This window comes from Fringilla coelebs (assembly GCF_963513975.1).
Source record: "Fringilla coelebs genome assembly, chromosome: 4".
NCBI lineage: Eukaryota > Metazoa > Chordata > Aves > Passeriformes > Fringillidae > Fringilla > Fringilla coelebs.
In genome coordinates this window covers 56,418,768-56,441,852 of record NC_140032.1, presented here as the reverse complement: position 1 = coordinate 56,441,852, position 23,085 = coordinate 56,418,768, and the positions used below count along the sequence as shown (strand labels likewise).

Sequence of the window (23,085 nt, the reverse complement as noted above, 5' to 3'; positions counted from 1 at the left end):
AAGAGATCAACCTAACACTTATGTGGCTGAAGAAAAATATATTCTCCCATGCTACATCTTTAGGCTACATGCCTACTCCCAGAAAAAAAAGTCTCCTTGGGAGAAATAACAGGCAGACAGAGTTGCAAGGACCCAAAAAACAGATAATGGCCTAATAACTATTATGCTATGAAGGATATATTGGAGGTGGAGTTTTTTTCCACTGCTGTCATACATTTTTGCATGTCTAAATAAGTGGACTAATAATTATTTAGAAGGTCAAGCCATTTCCTACAGCATAGCAAGTGAATAACCATCCAGGTTGGATGCAGCCTCCAGACCCACTCTTTCACATGTCAGCAGAAACAGCACTGTCCCTCTGTTTATAAACTCTGGAGGCTTCCTAACAACTGGAACTCAAACCAGCAGAACTTTTATTTCCTGGGTTTAGAATTCCTTTTCAATCCACCACTTTCTTCTTTTATTTCAGAGACTTTAAGTCAATAAATGACACTCTCATGGCTGCCAAGCATGTTTCACACTACATCTACAACCACTAACAAGCAAGGAACAAAATGGTCCAAGCAGCATTTGGAATAGGATGACCACATAAAGTAGGAGGAGAGAAAAAAAAAAAGGAGTAGCAATTTTTCTTACATTTATCTGGCCAACACTGTTTCACTCCAGCAAACATCCATTCCTGAAGGAGAAATGTGCTTGGCTTTTGCTTCCTATCAGCCTGTGCAATCTGAAATGGGACATGTGCTCCCAGCACAGCTGCAGAAGGGCCACTCAGCATCACAAGGCAGCAGTGTTTGACCAACACAAATGAGCTAAAGGGAGCTGGACAGTCTCCAAAGCAGGAAAACCAGGAAATATTAGGAACACAAGAAGATCCACAAGGGCTGCACAAGTGGGTAGCTCCTTGACAGTAAGTTTCAGCAACAGAACAAAAACTATTTAAATGAGATTCACAGCAATCCCACACACGATGTGAGAAGAGCTGAGCACGCCAGACACCAGCGGGGATAGTTTGGCTACAGTGATGTTCCCAGCAGAAATTAAGAGCAAGAGGAAGAAGGTCCAAGACAAAGAGATGGCCCTGGGAGCAGGGAACACTGATAGATAGATGGCAGTCAGAAGGCAGCTCCATGAGCTGCAATGCTCCCAGCTCCTGCTGGATGTCAGCAAGAGCACGGCCTCCCTGTTTGTGAGACTGTAGAGAGCCACCATGGTATTGAACTGCATGTTTTATTCATTTAGTATGCAACAGCAGTCACTTCGAGGTCCAAATGCATGCTTCCAGGATGCATGTTTCACCAACTAAGTGTTGGCTCCAACATTCATGAGTTCTGAGAACAAAAGCATATACATCTGCTAGAGATTTCTTTACCACTTTTTTTCCCAAACGTTGTGCAGTCTTGTTTCCCAGGCAGTGCACACTGAGAAAGAGGAAGATCTTTAAGACTTCCCTTTAACTTAGACCTTATTCACCCGGACACTTCCCCAGTTGAAACTGTCTTCTTCAGAGTTTCTTCTTCCCTTGGCCCCTCTAGAAAGCAGCTTCCCAAGATGACCAAGATCCTAAGAGTACTGTACAAACTTAGGGTGGTATCATAATTTACTGCCAAAACGTCTCAGAAGCTAGGCATACTCCCAGATTTTATTCCCTGTGATTCCCAAAACAAATCCACTGAAAAGCATCCAGGACTTTTGAGACATCAGGTTACTGTTAAGCTGCCTGCCATTCCTGGAAACACCTTTGCCTGCAGTCTCCCAGTTACTCCCTCAGTAATGAAGTGAATCTAATGGCTCTGCCATGACTCGTTGAGCTGATAGGCTGCATTAGCTAGAAAGTACTGAAAGCAGCTGTTTATTTTAGTGCTATTTGAGGCCATTAAGTGGCCACACCACTAAATCATCCGGGAGGGAAAAAATATAGAGTCAGCTCAGAATGGGAAGCATTAGTACATGAATGCCCTTTTCCTTTTTCTTCTGCTTCCTGCCATTAAAGGAACACAAAGTTCATCTTTGGCTGAGCCTCATGGGACATACTGATATGATTTCATAATATGCAGAACACTGTCAAGTATGTGGCTGGTTAGATACAGGGTAGGACAAAAATATCTGTATTTCCTTATTAGCTCCCCCCCCCCCCAATTCTGCAGTATCAAGGGAAAAGATTCAATCACCCTCCTCACCACCACCAAACTCCCAAAATAAAATTCTTCCAATGCCAGAATCTTGTCAAATTCTAGGTACAAGCAAAAAAGGTAAAGAACAGCTACACTCTGTCTTTGAAGTGCATTTTTATAACTGACAAAAGTTTTTAAAGATGATACCACACTTGTTCATTTTAAAATGCATTTTCCTATATAATGCAAAAGTTCATATTTTGGGAGGAAAAAAAATCCATTGCTAAGAATAAATCTTACACTGTGTACAACACTGAATTGTCAGGTATTCATTAAAGGCAAAAGAACTTCTTAAGAGGATGCCTACATGGAGGACAGCAGGAGTGGAAGAGTTGTGATGTTGCACTGCTTGTTTGAAGTTTCTGAAAACAATCACCCCTGTGGATGGATTTTATCTATAGTAGGCATAAATTCTGACCTCAGAAAGTACAAAGTGTTTTTAAACATATCATTACATATATAAATAAACAATACCAAGTATACATCGTTCTATTTATATACACACATCCCTTCTGCTGAATATAAACATACTCCATAGATGCTTTCATTATTAAAATTGTGTTGTTTATTGCTGAAACAGGATGTGATCTTTGCAAACCTTGTTCTAAATCAATTCAAGAGAAAGTTTCTAGCCAGCAAAAGTGAAATCCTAGATACTTTTATTTAAAGGTCAACACATTTCACAGGCAACCCAACCACAGAGTCCTCTTTTTTTTTTAATTATAATAAATTATAGGTTAGGAACATCTTAGAGAGGGCATGGCTGTGTGGGTTTCTTCTTTCATGGAGTTCGATAATGCAGTAAGCTACACAAAGAACAACAGACTAACTTCCAATGTTATTGTTTCATTTTCCACGTAAGAACATACTCTCAGAGCTGTGGTATATCTTATTACATATAAGGCTTTTGGATGCAATCTGGAAATCTGGAACAGACTTCCTGACCACATGCTGTTACTCAAGTCCTTGCAATGCTTTTACCCCCCAGAACATTCATGTGGGGAAATGGATGAGAGGGGATGTTTAAACATAGCTGTTACAGCGAAATTAAGATGTGATACTTAGTAGTTTTCAACCTAAAATCCTCTTTCCCATTTCAATGTATGATAGTATTTTCCATAATATCCTGTCATAACTGGGCTGCTTCTTGTTTATTAAGTTGCTGGGAACTTTGCCATGGGATCAGGAGTCAGATGCAATGCTGCAAAACACTAAGTGGTGGTTTTCCAGACAGAGGTAATTTCCAATTGATCAAAAAAAAATGAGACTATAAGATTTTTGGAGTATTTGGGCAAATTATTACTGGAATCAGTGAGCCAGTCACAAGTAGGATTGACACAAAAGCATTTTGTGTTGACAACTAAGTTGTCCCTCAGCATTAATGAAACCACATGTTTTATTTATAGCATTGTCTCTTAAGTAAATATTGAAATACTGGCAGCTAAACATAAGAACAAGCAGGCCAAATACTCTCTTGCAAGATGCTAAACCACATAACAACTTTGTGACAGGATTCCCATTTCGTGCAGATTTTCCTTTCTGGATAATAATAATAAGCTTTGCAGTACAGATAAAAACATAGATTCATCTTCACTGAGAAGTCAATTTTACCAAACATTTTCACGTATTTGATTGATGAGGTGTAGCAGCACAGACCAACACATCTACAGCTTCTCAGATCATAAATACTGACTTTCCAGAACAAGCCCTGATAAATCTGTCCACTTACTACAAAACTACATGAAAAAAAAAGTGGTTCAAAGACCAGAAATAGTCACAGCATGGCCTTTGTGTTCATTCAAGTTCTGTTTCCATCCCTCTGCAACCTGAAGCAGGAGGCAACCAATTTCAGGTCATAAAATCATAGAATTGTCTGAGTTGGAAAAGACCCACAGAAATCATGAAGTCCAACTCCTGTGCCTGAGAGCCTTGTCCAAATTCACCTTGAGCTTTAGCAGGCTTGAAGCTGTTACCACTTCCCTGGGGAGCCTCTTCCAGTGCCTCTGGGTAAAGAGCCTTTTCCTCATATTCAACCTAAACCTCCACAGAGGGGAAAAAGAAAACCAAAACCTGTATTTACAGTTCACCTAGTTTGCTCAGAAACTTAAGCTTAAACCCCACTGTCTTTGAAAGAATTTGGAATAACTTAACCAGTTTGCTGAACATTCCCAACCTTGTAAACCGGGACTGACTCCAATTGCACTTGGGATTATTTTTTTAATGTGGTATGTTTCAATGTAAAAATTTCTCGAGAAGATTTAAGAGACACCACAGAAGAAGAGGCAAAGAAGAACTATTTTACTTTGCTCTGTAACTCTGCTCATAAAATTTAAACAGTGCTGGGCGCTATAGTACACACTTTTTTAAAAACACATAGCTTTATTTATATTGCAAATATGTCAGAGAATAAGAACTCCAGCTGAGCTGGGGCACAGGAGGCTGAAACCTGATCCCAGCACCCCCAGAGAGGTGTCATTTTCCCTCCAGCTCTACCATCTACTTTGTTTATCTTAATCTTTTCTAGTATGTTTGAAGTAGATTTCAATCCCATCCACCCTGACAAAGACAGATCCAGGACTGTCCCTCAGAGTGCACAGGGAAGTGGCAGCCCCAGATCCTCTGACAATTCCATGCTTGCATCCATGGAGCTGCACTCTCCTCACTCCCCAGGCTGGGTATCTGGAGGGAAACTCTCCCACTCCATTTCAGCCTTTCTGCTTTGGATTTTCTGTTACTTATCTGTGCAATGGGGTCAGTCAGAGACAGGCCTGGCTACAGCATTCTCCAGCTTTCCTGAGGAAGCATCAGTAGCCAGAAGATAAAAACCAAAATAACAAAACCAAAATCTACAAGAAGTCTCCTGTAAAACATTTCCAAAAGATTATGAAATTCCTCCATTTAGGAATTATGTTTCTTTTTCTTACATCACATGGCTTAAATACTTGTTAGCATGGTATAGCATCTGAAAAATTTACCCTAATCATTGAATATTTATATGTTTCATTGTGGAATGGGAAAAGAACAAAAATCAAAGTAACTTCTGAGGTGCCCAGAGGCCATTTGGGACCAGACTTCCAGTATTCACACAGCTACACAGACATTAAGGTCAAGTGTCACAACAAACACAACATTCAGCAACCTTCAGTAACTGTGAGGGTGAACTTCCCTTTAAAAAGACGAGTGAATCACCCTCTTCAACATACACTAGTTTTGAAATATAATTTTGAAATATATTAATACAAAGTAGAACGATTTTTGATTTAGTATTCAAAATTTAATACACAAATATTCAAGAAAGAATTTTTTAAAATGGCTGCACAGCCTAGGTATATTCTAGGTAAAGAATCTACCTCCACATGGGTACAACCAATCACAGGAATCCTGTGGCTGCAGTGTGCAGCACCACTCTTGTGCATACACAGTTCTGTGCAAGATACTTCTTCCCAGCACTAACAGAAAGAATATGATAATATAAACCATGGTTCAGGACTGAGAATGGTATTCCTTATCCAATCAAAAACACCATTGCAGATTTACCCTTTAGATTACATGCAATTGCTGTGACACCACTGCATCTTGGCTCGCCAGCCTGCCCCACACCAGGACTAGCTCGAGGGAGCAGACCACTGCCGGCTCCAGAGTTAAGATGTGTCAGAGCTCAGCAGAGGACCACAAGCCCAAAAATCTTGGCATTTGTCAGGGACCTTGCTTCTGGAGATATGTAGCAGTACTGGCTGCTTTGACATGGCTGGGAGCTGAGGAAGCATATTCTCCAGGATTCTCCTAGAGAGACCTAGATGTAGAAAATCCTGAGACAGAGATGTAAAAAGTAAAAGTAAGGTTATTTTTGGCACTCTGTCTCAGAATAAGCCAGTGTAGGTTCCATTCCCCTTGCTGGTCATTGGCCCAGAGTTCTATGGCAATTATGAAGCAGTACTTATGTTACGGTTTGGAAGCTTCTGCACTCTCCTGCAAACATCCTGAAAGCAGAGAAGAGGGGAGAGAGCTGCCCATTGAGGCTGAGAGCAATTTCAGAAGCCAGTCTGTTGAGCAGCAACACAAGGAGAACAGGCCCACAATGCTTCTCAGGACACCTTCCAGATGGAAAAAAAATCTAAAGTTATTGCACCTCACGTGAGCTTTTCTAACACCACAACTCTAGTGCTCTTTTTCAAATCACTGAGACCCATCAAGGACATGGAGAGAACTGGTCCTTAGAGCGGTACAGACTATCCCATTTTATCCAAACAGGGTACAAGGGATAACCAAAATTTATGAAAGCATAATGCAAAGACCAGACATCATTTTCCACTGACTACTGTTCACAGTGCAAAATATCTTCAGCACATAAACACATGCACAAATATTAAAAAAATAGTTGTAATTAATTTAGCAGCTTATGGCATCTAAGTGCCTGATTTTAAAGAATACATACACTTCAATACCATCCGATTCTGAAATTTTGTTCTTCGTATGCTTTTTAATTCTTGCACTTATATTCCATTAACTACTTCCATCTGCTGTGTAGCTGAACTACCAGTACCTTCCAGAAGGTGAGCTTTTTCTGATTACCTTGATATATTTTTTTCTTATACATAGGGATGAATTGGGCTTTATAGCTGTTGTCTGCCAACACCTCTTGAAATTCAGCCTAGCAGCCAGACTGAGCTTTTTTGAAACCCTAGTCATTCATCTCACCAAATGGTTACAGCAGCTCCTGTACTGCTTCAAATACTCTCCCATTTTCAGGCAACCCTGGACAACAAGACACCTACAGTGTCATTAGCACAGTAACATTAAGCTATTATTTTTAGCTATAAAATAGCATAGACAGCATTCAGGAGTACAAGTGCCTACCAGAAATGCAATTGGAAAGCCTTTTATACAAATCAAGTGAGCAGCCCACTGAAAGTAACTGCTATTTATATATGAAAGCTTTATGCTTGCATAAATCAGTAGGTTTTCAAATTTCAAAATAAACTGTAATTTCAGTCCAAATGGAAGAAACTGTTTAGATATTTATTTTCTCTTCTTGTAATGCATATATTAATTAAAGACAGATATATGCCTGTCAAGAGAGGGAAAACAGTCTATCCAAGTATGCCTTTTATAACTTGCCAGCTTTGAAATTATACTAGTGAAAAATTCCATTAAACATTCACTGCCTTTGCTTTCTTGCTAGTTTTGCTTACAGGACCTGATTTAATATTTCAAGGAAAAACTCTCTAATTTTTTTGACTACTTCATACTGAATGGTGACTTTTGAATGGGATGATTCACCTTGGTAAAATTCTGGCACAGCTGAGACATACTACTTTGATACAGCTCATAATATACGGAATCAGTGCTTCCTGTCTTTCCAGCACACAGCATCATAGTTTTATTTTAGCTACCAAAAGGTATGTTTTTCTCTCTCTGTCAGCTGTACTCACAACTGAGAGTACAGAACAATAAAGTCGATACCAAAATTGCAGTCAGCATCCTACTTTGGTTCTGCAAGCTTTGTGAGTTATCATTTCCATTAGTAAATTTAATACATCTCTGGAGCTTCCCTACTGGCTTCCCAAAAAGATTATCCTTGCTCATGTTTCATTTCTGGACATAAAATAGTCACACAAGTAAGAACAATAATAATAAAGTCAAGAAACACTGAATGCTTTTCTGCTGAGAAACATGCAGTGAGGACATGATGGATGGATTATAACTGAATTCCCCAGCCTGAAAGTCAAGGCTTGGCTCAATTCTTCCAAGTCATCATATGGACAACTGTGGGACTTCACGTAATTTATTAGGAAGTTAATTATGTTGCTGGGATAAGCTTAAATTAATTACACCAAGGCCAAACTCTCTTCTTACTCACAATAAAGAAAATGAAGGATGACTTCACGTAGACACTGTAACTAAGACTAAACACAAAACTTTCACATTTAGAAGAGCATCTGTAGCTGAATGGGCACATTAAGTGATCACTACAACTACGCAGACCAGCAAATACAGATGAGGTGACAAAGTGTATCTGGTGACAGAATACCACATTCTTTGCTCACATGAGACACAGAATGAATTGAATAGACTTGATTATCCAACACAGAAACAAAAATAGAGCAGAAAAATGTTGTTTGGCTATTTTAAAGCTATTTCAACTGATTTAACGACTCATCTTCCAGCACACTCAAGGTTACTGCTGTGAAAAATACACAGAAATCCCCTCCTCTTCTTCAAAACATCCTCCTAGTGCAAAGTCCAGACAAATGAACAAACAGCACTAGGGACATAGCATCCATGTTCAAAAAAATGTGCAAAAATTTTCAAGTGAAGACCTATAAAGCAGTATGTCTTCTTGCCATGGGTTGCCAGAATACCTACCTACTCACCACACTCACCAGATGTCTGCAGTGATAATTGGGAGGAGCATCATTAACACGATCTAAGGCTTAGAGCATCCCACAGAAACCTGACGAGTCCAGCTTGCCTAGCAGCACCAGGAGAGTCTCACTGGCAGGTACAACAGCCTGCCCTGGGAAAGCACATCAGCAGGGTGACAACAGGAGCCAGCATTAAGAAGCCCTTGCTGAGGGTGGGAAGCTTCCCAGCCTTACCGGGGGCAGAGCTGCCCGAAAACAGCTCCCCACGACGGCTGTGGCCACAGAACAGGAGGCTGCAGAGGGCAGCACTGCCATGCACTACCCATCCTGCTACAGCACAGCCAATAAAAATGAAACATTAACTTTATTAACTTCATGGCTGCATGGATCATAAAATTTCCTTGATTTTAATGTCTCCCTGAAAACCAGGGGACTCTTAATGGTATTAGACTTTGTTCATGCTGACTGAACCATAACTGGCCCTTCATGACAAAAGCTGGGATAACACTCCTTTCAGTCCTGCCCATAAGCCTCATTACGAGACTTTCAGGAGCAACATTTTTTGCAAGACTATGTGCATGCTTTGGTCACTCAGAGCAGGGTGGTTTGCAAAGGGTAGCTGGGGCATGGAGTGACCAGGACAGGACTGGCACTGACAATTCTCAGAGAACACAGTGAGGGCAAAAACACAGCTAGCTCTAAGGCAGGAAGATGTAGGAGAGGGGAAGCAAAGACTCATCAGGGATGAAAAGGGGATTGCAATTCTCTCCTGTAGTAAGACAAAGAGAGAACTGGAAAAAGTACAGGAACAGCCAAAGGCCTGGTGACAATACCACTGCTTGCTGCCCCCGGATAGGAAATCTGAAGGGAACTGGAAGCAGCAGCAAACAAGGCTGCTCTCAGCTCATGGGCTGGCACCGCATCAGGGCACTGTCAGTCTGTCTGCAAGGTCCTTACATCTGAGAAGTCTTTATGCACTGATTTTCATCCACCTCAGTAGAAATACTAAATTAATTTAGAGAAACTCATCTGTGAGTACTGAGATTAATTTTAAGCATAGAAAAGCTATTCAGTAGGTCTGTTTAGCAGGAGAGGGGTTCTCTGCCACGCAGCAGAACAAAACACTGCTGTGGAACACAGAGAGGTCATGCATCACTGCCTCAGGTGCAGGAAAAATCCAGCTTGGATTTAAACTCTGGTTTGTGTAAGAGCTGGCCAAGATTAATCACTTAAGTACATAAATTAGTGAAGTGATCACTTAAAGAACTGCCACACACTTCACATTATATTGATCTCCCCACCGCTTCACAAAAATAAATTTTCACATTACTGTTACAGTGATGACAAATTCTGCTGATCAGTGGGGCTGACTCTGAATTGTATGAATCATCTGCTTTAGAATATAGTAACAATACAGATATTAAAACAAAGAATAATAAAACAAATAAAAAACAAGGAATAAGTATGGTGACAAATTACAATTTTAAGGTCAAGTTCACATAACTCAGTAGCACTACACTTGTCTCATATTCACTTGTAGAGAAAAAAACCACAGAACTCCTTAGGAGAAGTATTATGCATTACTGCCTGCATTTCAGACAGGAGGACTTAACCATGAACCAGTACGGTTTGAGGGGGTGTCACACGTCATGGAATTAAAAGAGAGCTGATGCATTAAAAACAGCTGCAGATCCAACAGAACTTATTGATACTCTGAGAATGTAAACCTCAGTTATCCCAGCTCCAGTGCTGACACTCTGCCAAACCTATCTGAACTGTGGTTTTATCACTGAAGTGTGTAGGAGTTCCACGAGATCAAAAGCTCTTTCAAGTGGGATGTGACTTCCACATTTTTCTTCTCCCATCATCTGCACATGTGGACAAAGCTGTACTAAAACCAAAATAATATATATGTACACACCTATTACAGCACCTTCTTTAAGAGAGTCCACTTCTCTGCAAATCAATGTGGCTTTAAAAAGTCTGCCACATAAAAAGCCTTTGGGGATTCTTTAAATAGGTTTTAGCACACTGGAGTCTAATTCACCTTTGACATGGCTTTTAAATGAGAATCACAAATATGCACTTCGAGTTAAGACTGCAATTACAGCATTTTCAATACAGGCAGGTTGGGTATCACAAAAGCTCACATGGATTAATAATAAGGAACCACAATAAATGGATTTGCAATCTTTTGTGGCAAAATACAACTCTTCAGTCCACATAGACTGCCTCTAGAGATACACAGTAAGGATAAACCTCTCTGAAGGAAATACATGCTTGTCCATGGGCCCAACTCCTATCATAATGACAGCTTTCCAAAGTAGAATGCTAGGCTCTTGTCACTTCCCAGGAAGAGCTACTGACTGATATAATTGGGTTCTCAGTGTATGGTACACCATTTTCCAGAATCACAACAGATTTTTATTTTTATTTAAAGGAGAATTATTTCATGACACACCGTGATGCCTTTATTTAATCACAAGGCAGCACAGATAAAAAAAAAAAGATGAGAAATGTTCACATTTCAATATGCAGAAAATGAAGTATTTGACAGGTAATCAGTTTCTTGAACTGCATTATAGTTGAACATCTACATTCCTTATTACTTTCAAGCTACATTCACACTTTAATGATATCTCAAAAACTGTAAGGTAATTATGCATATGATTCCAGAAAAGCAAAATTACAGTTATCTGAACAGTGCCAAAACTTATCCCTAACTATTCCCATTTCCCATCATTTCTGTACCACATGCAGCAGTGAAAGAGGGAGAAACAGCAAGGGGAAATTCACTTAATCTCACACCTGTAGCTCATGACCACCTGCAGTCTTATCTGGCAGTACATGTCAAAAAGAAAGATAGATGTCCAGTAAACAGAAGGGGGAAGTTCTGGAAGAGCTAAAAATGGCAATGACTTCAGATATCCATCACTGACAAAACTATGACCCTTCTATCAGCATCATCCAAACTGGAACAGATGGAAGCTAAAAGTGCTTTTATTCATCCCAGGCCCATAATGAACTGCAGGCTGCCCTCCCTGCCAGAATTCTCTCTCATTGTTCCAGAGCTGCTCCTCTTCAATATTGCAAACAGAAGGACAGCACAGGCACGTGTGCCTTGCAGGAATGGATTTTATACTGGGGCTCTTCTTGAGCCTTTACCACAACCTGACTCTCAAAACATAAGGAAATAACAAGGGTATGGCACAAATTATTTCATGTTCCTCTAATGTAAACACTCCCCCCCTTAATATACCTTTTTAGCAGTCCACTGCTTAGTTCCATTATTTTTATTCCTTAGCTCCAGCCATTGTCTCTTGTACCTTGATTTTAATGTTTGGCTTGCCTGCTGCTAAAAGTACACTCTTCTATCTCAGTGCCACTTTCTTCTCATCACTGAGATGTCAGTATTTTGTTCTCTGAGCAAAGATACATCAGGTGGTTTAGGCAGTTTATTTGAAGTTTTTACTTAAGCCCCTGCTTTTTCCTCTGTCCCTAGAAAATGAGGTGCACACCTAGTAAATCACAACACAAAGTGAAAGGCATGAAGCTGCAGGTGTCATGTCCTTCCAAAGTAAACCAGCCCCTTGTGTACCTGATCTAGTTTGGGATGTTCATCCAAGTCAGCAAGGTCTTCATAGAGCCAGCTCGCTCTCCATCAGCTGGCATAAGCCTCCTGTTATTACCACTCTAACATTAAGAGCCTGATGGAGTTATGGTTCCTTGCAGACACATTGTTCCACCATGGTTTGGGAGCCCCGTGCTGACCCCACTCACTGCTGCTGCAGCCAGTCCTTCCGTGCCAGAATGGAGGAGGCACGTCATGGTGCCCCAGGCACCCTGTCCCTCTCCCCAGCACTTGCACCACAGTGGCATGCAAGGCACAGACACGTTTGCCCTTTTACCACCATGTCCCTCCCACTGCCATCTCTTGCCAAAGGCAGCATCCCAGCAGGCACATTGCCAGCCCCTTCTGCCAAGGTCGAGGACAGCGATGTGCTTTGTGCCCCCGCAGCCGCCGTGCCAAATGGCACCATATGGCGCCTTCCCCCCAGACCCCATGGCTGCAGCGCTGCACTCAGCAAATCACAAAAATCACCCATCCCTGGGTGTTCTCCTCCATGCTGGCACAGAGCTGAGTGGCTGACACGGCTGTCACATTTTCTGCTGTCCCCCTGAAAGAAGCCCTTGCAGAGCAGATCCAACAGCGCAAGGACAAAGGGCAGGCTGCTCCCAGCACACGCCGGAGAGGGAATGTTGGCTGCTGGGTTTGGCTCACTTCAACCCAGAGCAAGCAGACCCACTCCTCCCACAGCAGAGAATGTTCGGTCTGCAGCAGGAACCCAGGGTCAAACAATGCTCCCTGACTTCATGCTTTCATTAGTCATCACCCAAATTGCAGACCTGCTCCATTAAAACCTGTCAGCCATGGGCTTACAGTTTGACACTCTCTCTTCATGAACACACATCAATCACATGTTCCTCCTTGCTATTTCTTCCAGAAAATAAAACTTAAGAGCTCACTAAATTTATGGATATAGCAGGGATTTGAAATACAGCACAGAACATCACGATTTCACAAGTTATGCCCATCAGATTTATAAGAGACAGAGTTTAATTAGCAGAGATTTCCACCTCCAGAGGTAGCAGTACAAGCTGTGACTCCATGAGAAGGGACGAGCCAATGTTGGCCTAGGAAGAGACATTCACATTTCACAGAAAGGTTTTCCTTTCCTGTCAAAGGGAAGGAATCAGCCTCACTTTTAACATGCTGCATAAGCACGTACATGTACATGATGTAACTCTGAAACTGGCTGATATTCTGCCTTTTCAGCATTAAATTCGACACCCACACTGAAGAAACAAGTGAGGTCCTTGCAGTCACCACGGGTTTGAAAAATTTTTCCCACCCTTTTAATACAAGGCTGGAAAAGAAGAAAGATGATGCCTTATTTTAAGTAAGGATAAGTGTCCCCCAGGCATCAGTAATGGAAAAGGGGAAAGATGAAAGAGTCTGCAGAAGGGTGGGATAAAGGGCAAAGGGCTTGGGATTCATACTGCCACAGCCACAGGGTGGAGGGTTCAGTCAGGCATTGCCACAGCCACAGGGCGGAGGGTTCAGTCAGGCAGCAACACCCAAGCACTTGAGAAAGATGCGAGTTGTCTGCCGTTAGATCTGCAAACTTCTGGAAAACAATCCACTCCCTATTCAGATTACCTAGGCACAATGAAGTAACATATTTTGAGGATGCTTTGCTAAACCATCATTTACTCCAAGTGGAACTTGTATTTTCCCACTACTTTCAGAGATAAGAGGACTTCACAAACTTGTATCCTTTTCATCCCACATCAGAAGCACAGGTCTTTGTGCACCAAGGAGGCAAGATCTGCCTTCAGACTCAGCCACCAGCTTTCCAGAGAGCTTCAGGCTAGTCACTTCCTCTCGGGCTTTCCTGCTGTTTACAGTGGAATCCCATCAGCTGTATCACAGAAGAGTTGATATGCATCTTAACTGAGTTACATTTTGTACCTGCAGATTTTCTTGCTGAAAATGGCAATGAGCATGGGAATTTTATGTTGGTTTTTATTATTGTTATTACTACTGCTATTACAAAAGACTGGCAAACATCTGTAATTGAAAATGCCCCATCAAACGATGACATCTTGAATTTCTATGCTTTGGAGCTTGCCCCTGTCACCTCTCTGTCTAACTTCTTCCTACAATGCTATTTTCATTACTCAATTGAATACAGAGTGTCTTTTAACAACTGAAATACAGAAAGTGCACACAGACAATGGTAATTAAAACATTACTGTCTTGTAAAACCTTTCATGCTGACTAAAGCTGATAGATCCTCACTTCTGTGAGAAAAATAATCATCATCACAATATCCATCCAAAAAATATCAGTATGGGCATTTAGGAACATCTTTTCTCAAAAGAAGCTTGAATCATCACTGCCTCTGACTTTTCACTTTTTCCCAGTACTTTCTTCCTACTTCACAGGATTTAGTTGGGAATCTAAGTTTCAAACTGTGCTTCATGATAAGTCATGATATTCCAAAAAGCAACAATGCAGCTAAAAACTGAAGCCCTGGACATGCTATCCTAGACACAAAAACATCTATTACTTGACTGGACTTTTTGATGTCGCCACTAGAGGGACTTACATGAACCCGAACAAGCAGCCAAGGCAGCTGTTGTATTTAGAAAAAGGTATTTTGCCTCTTTTGAGGCAAAGTTTGTGCTTCCACCCCAGAGAACGTCAAAAGTATCAACGCACAAGATTTTGCACCAGCAAATAAAACAGCCATGGACATAGGGTTATTGGACACAGACCTTACTGATCTGTAGCTTCACAACTCATTCCAGCCACACATCTGGAGTGCAATTTATCTTTAGCTCCACAGAGTCTGCACACTCAAAGTTCAGGGATTTTCTCACACCTTTTAACAGAACAATGGAAAAAGCCAACACTGTGCTTCCCCACACCTATAATTTGGCCCCCGAATCACTACCAGAAATGGTCCAAGCAACAAGCTCTCATTCCAGATACCTTTTCTCACTTCCCACAGACCACTTGGCTTTGTAAGAACTCTGTCTGCATTTCTGGTACTACTTAAGCCATGTTCCAACATTATTAATGATCATCAAAATCCAGTGCTGGCTGCAGAACTGAGGCAAAGAAAGACATCTCATTGTTGCTGCAATTACAACTGGTAGTATTTAAAACAGGCTGGGAATAAGCCATATCCCTCAATGTAATTTTTATTATGAGCTACAACCTCAGTAGGAGACAATATGGTGTGTGCACACAACAATGGCGGAAGAAGTTAATCACAAACTCAACCACTAAGTTTGTTTTTTTGCCACTTAAGTTTTTAGAGATGCCGCTGCCATTATGTTCCAAATTCTCCTGTGCAGCAGATGACCTCCAGAATGACAGCAGTGGGTCACAAATGATCGATATTGCTAACTTAACACACCTCAGATCACATGCACCACAGGCTAAGCAGGATCAATAAAAGCAATCCACTTCTAAATTAAAAGACACAAGTGAAAAATAACATTTTAACTTCAGCTTCATACACCATGCTTGAGTAATGGTATATTTTTATGGACTATAGGTGAATTTTTATAGAGTCCGTACAGTCTTCTGCCACATGAAATTAATGTCACTGAGAACAGATGATTAAACAGAACTACTTTAGATGAAAGAAAATGAAATATACAATTGTTCAGTAGATTTCAGAAATGATTCACCTCTCTCGCTTATTTTCAAAATAGACTGTAACTAGAAAACAGCATTCAGAAAACAGGCAACATTACTACTATTTCTAATATAAACACACTTTTAGCCTATAGTCTGCACTCATTCACCAAGATAGAAGGGATTCAAAATAATGGGTTTTATATATAAAAATCTGTGATATTCCACTAAATACAAAGTTACACACCCAAGCCATCTGAGCAAGGAGAAATGTGTTTATTCTGCACATGCTGCATACCTCAGAGAAGATATTCAGAGAAGGCTCTTCTTTTATTTTTCTTTTAAATAGTTTTTACATCTAGATTTAATTCCTTCACTTCAAAACCAGATGGCCTAAACTTCAACTATGAGATAATTCTGGACTGAAAAAAACCTATTCATTAATGCTTCCATATTTAAAGAAATTATGTGTAAAACTGTTATTTCAGGCTCTTCTTTGCTACATACCAGTGCTTGAGTTGCACCAGAAAAGCAACCTAATCTTCTGAATGGGAAAAGGCACCTCATCTCCCCTTGTAAGTTTAAACAGGACATTTTCTGGTAGTCCTTTAGTGGTCCAAATCTGAATCATTACATCAATCATTAATCTTTATCAATATCAATCTTTAATCAGATGCAGTATCATGAGGGGTTCTTCTATATGAAGGAGATGAGGCAAAACTACTCATGCCAGTCTGGAAATATGTTTCTCAATCTCAGCCCTGCCTCTCTCCCCCAAAGCCCTCGTATATAGGTTATCATTAATTCAGACTGACCCCATTAATATGCAAGGCTTGTTCTGCAGGTATCATCTCAAATATGTGTGGACACGTGGGCACAGGAAGGTAAGACTTGGTCCAGTGTCACAGAAGGAGGCACTGGAACAAAAAGAAGGTTTCTTAAACTTGGTGCCGTCATCCAGTTGTTGCTCAGTAGCCATGACAAGAAAGGCACAAAAACGTAAGTAAAAGGGGATATCACGTACATTGACTCGAACAGAAATGAGCAGATTTTATGGTGGCAGCACAACAGCTCAGTGGCATGACCCACTATCTCATTTCACAGGGATGTAGGATTGAGGATGGTTTGAGTTTTGTTTCTCTGAAAACTACTAAGGAGACAAAACTGGGCACATCAACTAAATCCACATCACGAGAGCTGCTGCTCAAGATGGAAAAGCGTTCCTTTCCAGTGAGCCCTCACCATTAACCTTGGGAGAAACATGCAGCAAGGCTTCAGCCAGCTTCATTTCCCTGGCTCGCTGATTCCAGGAACCTCCAAGACTCACTTAAAAAAAAAAAAAATCAGTTTTGAATCACCTTTCAAAGGATGAGAATGAGGCAATGCATGCCAATGTGCTGAAGTGCAGAGAGGTGGCTCTCAACCAGATACATTTCTGAGAAATGTATCACCCTTAATAAGGATGGCAGCGCTTTCAGGAGATCCTCAACAAGGAAGGAGCAGCGCTCAGAGCTGCTTTAGCGCACTGGGCGATTACATAGAGATATCTGTGCAGCGAGGCTGGTGCCCATTTGATTAAACAGCCTGTCTGCTCCCTCCACAAGATATCAGAGGTACAATTAGTTCAGTCGGCGCTATCAGCAATGCCCTTGAGGTGCTGTGCTCCTGACGACTAATGAAGAGGCACTGCTGGCTGTCAGCAAGTACAGGGGGAGGCATTCATCTTCCTGGCAGCATCAATTAAATCCGCCCGCATCATACCAGGAGCCAGGAATTCAGCACCGGCAAGGAGTCAGAGCAGCTGAATGGTTTAACACCTCAGTTTGGGGTTTTATATTGTGGAGAAAAGGGAATAAATTGTGCTAGCTATGCTGATGGCAAAGGGAATACAGAGAATCTGCCTGACAGCAAAGGCAGAGCACCCGCAGTGCTCAGGTGTGCACACACGTGAACTGTGGAAAGTCTTTTTTTTTTTTTTATCAGGGCAGGAAAAACCTCTTAAATATACAAACAGTTTTCTCCTGAAGTCAACAGAAGAGAATTTGCTTATAGCACTGTGTTGCCAATATTCGCTAAACCTTCAAGAAAAGCTATTTGCTGCATGTGTGGGTGTATCCTCACTTAGGACATGGCAATTACTCCCGAGAAGACAAGGCAGGGAGCTCTTGTCCCTTATTTCTTACAAGGCTACATCCTTAGAGAAAATACACAGTTCTATTTCACAACAACAGGCTCAAAGCCTTCTAAAACATTTCTATCCCTGAGACATGATGCTGCATCATATCAGGCACAGTCAAACGTGTCAGCTAATCATCTGCCCTGCTTGGTGACTTACTGTAAAGTCCAACCTTTCCCATCCCACAGAAGTCTGGCTGTCAATAGGTCTTACAGGACTAAAAAGTACTGATATCAGAGGAGAAGGGGATTGAAGTTGAAGCTACAGAAAGCACCTGGTATCTAACCTGCTAAGGTACATAGGAGCACTACAAAGAAAATTGCTTTTTTAGCTAAAAAATATATATATGTGTAACTCCTGTTTTGTCTTGTGTCCCTTCGGGAAAAAATACAAGTGAACTTGGCAAATTCACATTTTCCAGGCCTTCATGGACCCTTAATTAAAATCACTGTGAATCAGTAGATGGCAAAATTTAGCACCTAATGCAGCCTTCTCATTTCAGATATTTGAGAACCCATAGCAAAAGTCTCAAAGGGCTTAACCTGCTAAACACTGTACAGCAACAGGGAACACAAGAGGTGTTGGTAACTTCACAGCAAACTAGCAGTCATTTATCTTTTCAAACCTCCCAACAGCTTTGTGGAGGCTAAAGGGGCTGCTCACTGACAGGGAGATCAGTGTGACACACACAGGCAAAACAGAGCCCACCTGGCTCTCAGCCACGGGGGGCACAGACCTACCTATGCACATCTCAGCTGACTTAAAAGCAGTGAAAACTTACTGCAGGAGAAGCAGCAAAATCATTTATTATACAGTCTTTCACATAAAGGAAGCTTAAAAAACCCCAAGCCCCAGACCCACCTCACACTCCCTACCAAAACAGTTAAATTACATCTCTTGCAGGTTGCCGTACACCATGCAATTAAATACATGAAGAAACAACAACAACAAAAAAAAAAGCCTCTGGATGCCACTCTTCCTCTGACTAATGAAAAAACCAAAACACCTATATTAAAGTTCTTGGAATTTAGTATTTCACTCCCTCACAGAGATTTTAATTAAGAGCCTGACAAACTGACCTTTAAAGTGTAGTTCTTGCCTTCTGCAGTCTCCACCATCCATGACTCAAGACAAAATCTCATGTTGCCTAATAGGAATATAGCCCAGGATCCACAAGCCCAAGAAATCAGCAGGTACACAAATGCAGGAAAAAAGCATCAGCAGAGACTCCAAGTGACTTTGCTGAATTATTACAGTTCTTTCCTAACAGTCTGAATAACCCTTAAGCACAAAACTTTGATTTAAGCTGCAGACACATAACTTGGGGCTGCACAGAGAATGCTTTTAGTGGGATGAACTGACTTCGGTACCTCAGAGTGCAAATTCATCCACACAGATGCACATGCTGGACTATGACACTTTGTCAATGGTAAAAAACACAACACAGATGCACAAAGTTTACAAGCAAAAGATTCCACAAGGAATACTGAAGATCAGTATTTGGAAATTTATGTTCTAGTTTAAACAGTACTAAAAAAATTTTAAAATCCATGCAACTGCAAAACTCCGAGAACTCTAGGATATTTGTGTCTCTAAGGGAACACACAATTTAGATCAGAGCATGCAAACAGGTCACCTGCTAGTGAACATGGTCCTGAAAGTAACCTTGTCCTTAATGTTAATTTTTCATGAAATCTGCATTAATACAGGACAGGGACAAAGACAGACGTAATTCAGGAACATCCAAATGGTGAGTATCACTGGAGTGATGATCTGGCCTCTTACCTGAGGCCAAGCTGCAAAATGATTTATCAGACTCAGAGAAGGACATCAGCTAGCACACAGGGATCTCAAGTAACAGCAGCTGCTGGGGTAGCAGTATGAGCAGTTTAGTTTCCAGGATCAAAGTCCAGTCAATGATGAAGCACATTCCTTTGTCCATTCAATAACCATCATCTCTTCTAGACCAATTGCCTACATAGGCCCAGATTATTTTGAGCTGGTAGTGCTTCCTGAGAGCATCAGAAAATGAGGATTCAAGTCCTTGGAGCTCCTACAAGCATCCAGACATCCCTGGGAAAGCCACAGGCCCCTGCTGCAAGGCTTCTCATGCTGCACTTGCTCAAAATGCCTTCAGACAGCAACCCTTGGAGAGTCCAGGGGACTCTAAAACCTGTTTGAGAAACAATGGACAAGCCTGAACTTCCCACATCTCTGTGCTTGGCTCCTCCTGGTGCCAGTGAGGTGCAGGAATCCTGTCTGCAAGGCAGCACACATGTAAAGCACAGCTGTGCCCCCGTCCTGCACCTGCGGGTGACATGTAACCCACCGAGGCACAGCAAGGTCACCTGTTTCAGCTCCCTGGTAACACAGATGCCTTGGTGTGCCATTACACTGCACACCAAGAGGAAAACCTCAGCTTTCCTTTAGAATGCAACCAATGCACAGAATGAGGGTTTATCTACTATATAAAGCTCAGAACAATTAGCAAATACAATGCAATCACTCAAAACTAATCACACAACTTGGCTGTATGTGCACATTTCCCACTAAGAGGTATTAATTTAAACCCTCTTCTGATTTTTGTTACCATGAAACATTCCTCTGAGTGCACAGGCACAGGCATCACTAATCATTTCATGGTCACTGAGTCCAGCAAAAAAAAACTCCCACACAGACGAGTGGTGTGGGCTTTGTACTGTACAGGAGAGAGTTTCTCTGCTGTAAATTAACTTTGTCAGTTCGCCAATTTTTTTCTTCAAGTATTTTTTTTCTTTAAGTATTAAATCATCTAATGACTTAGAGAATGAACAGAATGTTTTCAAAATGCAAATTGAAGGCATCTGTATTTTAATTACAGCACCAAAACTGCAAGATACTTGTCTCCACACACATTTTTCCATTCATCTTCAGAGATGGCTGCATACAGAGTATTAGTTTCCTAGTATAAACCTACTCCCACGTACATTCCCAAAATAATTTGCATGTATTACCAATAAGCAAACACACGCACACAAGTTTTCAGGCCGCCCACAGACATGAGAGACAAAAAGAGGACTTGTCACTTTTGCTTTTGGGATAGTAACTAAAATTGCTTCAACTTTTAATACAGGGGAAAAAAATGCAAGAGCAGCATGAGCTTCAGCACCATACATTTAACACAATGCTCAGTTGACAAAATCTTTAAAAATGTGCAAATAGATCCTGTTGCTACATAGCTGATTTCCCATATGAAAACTAACAAAGGCTAAACAGAAACTTAGCTACAATACACTTTTCTGTGTTACACTCAATGAGCTCAGTTGTGTTGTTGTCAGCCTATAAAATTGACTTTTATACTGAGTCACTAAGAGGATACAGATGACAAACAGCTCCATTACAGAAGGCTGATAAATTCTTGCCTTGAGAAGCAACAGTGACATGACGACAGTGGCAACGCTCACTTCATCTCTGCACAAAATACAGTTGGCACTTCTGCTTAACATCTGCACTGTGATACCTCCTCCACAGTCAGAGCCTTCATTTTCATTTCATCCCCCAAAGACCAGTGCTTCGGCATGAAATGTCCTGATTTTCCATGAAAACCCCTTTTTTTAGTCATGAATCCTTGACATAAGATGTTCAGTAGGAAGTCTCTGTAGCCACATGCTTGTTAGCAAGGAGGGGCAGAGGTGGGGGATAAATACACTGGTGCTGTCCTAAAACACATTCAAAACCGCATTCTCAGAATTGAAAACAAGCAAAAAGCCTACACGATTCTCAGTGATACTCCAAATAAATACTGAACTCAGCTCAAAAGTTAAGTACAAATTACTTTTTAGCTTGACTCCATAGAAAGGTGGTGTAACAAACATTTTGGGAAATGGAGTGCGCTCTTAACTTGGGCATGAAGGATAAGCATCATCAAGGTCAGCATTATCAAACAGATTAAGGTGTCATATACATCAGACATATGGAGAATTCTCTTAATTTCCAACAGAAACTTTGAGGAGAGACAGTAAGAAACTTTTCAAATCTGATTGATTCAAGATTGGCGTGAGTGTTAAACCTCAGAGATACCACACTGGCTGTCTTTGCATTATAATCCCTTGCTGCCTGTGGCTTTCACAATCAAGCTTTGAAGTCTACTTCATATTTCTCACACTTTTACAATTGATTATAACTTGGCACATCAGTGAACACAACTACATTTGTGCCCTGATGGTAAGACAGTTTAAAATCAAGAACAACAAACATTACCATCTATTTGCCCTTCCAAATAGCCATGATGGGAGGCAATTTGAAAAGTAATACTGGGATTAACAGAACATATTGAATAAATACACTGGACTGACTGGATGTGAAAACAAAATTCTTTTGTTTTGGAAAACGTGCTTAAAATCAAGTCCAATTATTAACTCAACACTGCAACATCCACCACTGAACCATGTCCCTAAGCATCACATATGTATATCTTTGAAATAACTCCAGATAAGGTTGACTCCCCTACTTCCCTTCCACAAGGGAAGTCTCAATGCTTGACAACCCTTTCAGTGAAGCAGTTTTTCCCAATATCTAATCTAAATCTCTGCTGGTGCAACTTGAGGCCATTTCCTCTAATCCTGTCTCTTGTTACCTGAAATAAGATCCCCACCCAGTTTCCTTTTCTACAGGCTAAACCACCCCCAGCTGTTCCTCAGACTGGTGTTCCAGACCCTTCCCCAGCTCCACTGCCCTTCCTGGGCTCACTCCAGCCCCTCAGTGACTTTCTTTAGTGAGGGGCCCAGAACAGGACACAGCACTCAAGGTGCACCCCCCCCAAGTGCAGGGGGACAGTCCCTGCCTCGGTCCTGCTGGCCACACTACTGCTGATCCAGGCCAGGATGCCATTGGCCTTCTGCTTGTTGATGGGCACATCTGGCTTGTGTTCAGCTGCTGCTGAGCACCCCAAGTCCTTTTCTGCAGGGAAGTTTTCCAGCCACTCTGCTGCCAAACCCACAGTGCCGCATGGAGCTGTTGTAATCCAAGATGTTGGGATCCAAAAGCAAGACCTGGCACTTCCTTGCCCTGAGGAATTCTGCTTTACACTGACAGATAAAATACACATCTCTTTCCTATGCTGCCTGGGGGTGAATGAAAAAATTAAGAACCACCATAATAACAAATTAAACCTTTTTT

General features: G+C 41.3%; 1 protein-coding gene across 1 annotated transcript in view; it reads right to left on the bottom strand.

The window, feature by feature from the left end:
* Positions 1 to 23,085, bottom strand: part of ARHGAP24 (Rho GTPase activating protein 24) — a 184,497-nt gene that overhangs the window by 95,313 nt on the left and 66,099 nt on the right. The gene's annotated exons all lie outside the window — the stretch shown is intronic.